Genomic DNA, 2,002 nt, shown 5'->3' on the forward strand with positions numbered 1-2,002 from the left:
TTTCATTATTTTTAACTACCACAGGTTTTATGAAAAAAGATGAAAGTGATGTCTGTTTACTCATTATAAATGTTTAATACACAATACAAAATAACGACTATTCCGCACTGGGTACAGGTAGGTTGACGTTAATCTCACGACTACACGAATAAGTACCATACGACGTTCACAACATTGATAGTTGATTCTAAGAAAAATGCTGGTCAAAAACTTATCAAATACTATAACTTATAGCTATAAATATACTTTATCGATTGACATTAACGGAAACCAATGTAATTTGATAAGCTTCTTTGTACCAATTATCAATACTGTGAATTTACGAAAACGGTTTCATTTATTATTTATATTATAAGGCTTAAAAATAAAAATATTATACCAACGTTTTAAATTTTAGCCGACCCATTTCAAATTATTGGCGACCCAAAATTGGGTCGCGACCCTATGGTTAAGAACCGCTGATCTATACAATTATCATTGTTTCTCCCCTATTGTCATATATAGTATTTGCTAGTAACTATAATTTATATCATTATATTACTTAAAGCAACTAATAATTTGACGAATAATGAAATGCTTATCAACATTTTAATCATGGTCTCAATTTTATTATGAGTATTAATTATGCGTATTAATGGAATTCACGTATTTAAAAACACGTCAATTGAAAAAAAAAACGGTTTTGAATTTTTTTAGATTTCGGTTTTAAATTATAATACCGGTATCCAATTTTTTCCGATTTCGGTTTTGATTACGGTTTCGGTTTCGGTTTTAAAACAGTTTATACCGGTTTCCGAAATCGGTTTTGAAAACGGTTTCAAGCCCTGAGTCTCTCCCATACCATCAATACCCTCTGAACTAGTGTCAAACACTGAAAATACTTAATAAGGACCAACACCGATTAATCAGCTATGTACTAATCAACTATTTCATAATCTGATATATAATTAGAATATAATACACGAATATCAGAATACGCACATCATGTATGAAACATACTCATACATACAAATGATAAATGTATACATGCTCACATACAGGTGTGCATACATAAAAAATAATAGATAAAGGCACTACTATTTAATTATCAGATACATTATCAGGTATTATAAATACCTACATGGTGTATACATACAGAGGTGAAGCAGTCTAGGTATTTTTCATAGGCTACCCTACTATTTCATACATCATACAGTATCAATACCCTGATAAACCTAGACACTCCTATATTGTCTACGACTTACCCTTCTCCTACAATCAATATCTATACTTTATACCACTCCATACCCCATCCCATCCTAAAGCATAAATACCTAATGCATACCATACCATTCCCCTCCCATCAATGTCTACCATAATATACCATACTATACCTCCCCTCCAATCAATGCTTAATACATACCACACCATACCCCATCATAATAAACATATAGTAAACAAAACTAGTCCCTACTCATCATAGTCATGCCTGCTATCACGTACGTATGTAGCCATATACATACATTATACTACACCATATCCTACCCCTACAATCAATACCTAATTCATACCACTCCGTGTTAAATATATTTAATTATCAAATATATTACACATACATTACATTGATAGCTACATAAATAGTATTCTTAGTAAGAAATAATAAATAAATAAATAAATAATATACCTACATTACCCACACCTTGAAAATAATACCTCAAACTACTTTATTAGTATATCATACCTCTAAGCATACATACATTGATACCAGCTGGAGTGCTGGAGTTAGATAAATAAAAAAAACTACATAATAAATAATATGCTAATATACCTCCATTTACCTACACCATACATACATATAGTATATATATATATATATATACAATATACATGTATACAGAGCAGCGATGGAATTATATTAAGAAATATATTATAAAAAGAAAAAAAAATTCCCGACCCTCGGCTTACAAGATCAGTGCTCTGACCACTGAACTATCGAGGCTATAAATCTAAACCTGACTAGTGC

This window comes from Acyrthosiphon pisum, chromosome X (genome assembly GCF_005508785.2).
Source record: "Acyrthosiphon pisum isolate AL4f chromosome X, pea_aphid_22Mar2018_4r6ur, whole genome shotgun sequence".
In the NCBI taxonomy this organism is placed as follows: domain Eukaryota; kingdom Metazoa; phylum Arthropoda; class Insecta; order Hemiptera; family Aphididae; genus Acyrthosiphon; species Acyrthosiphon pisum.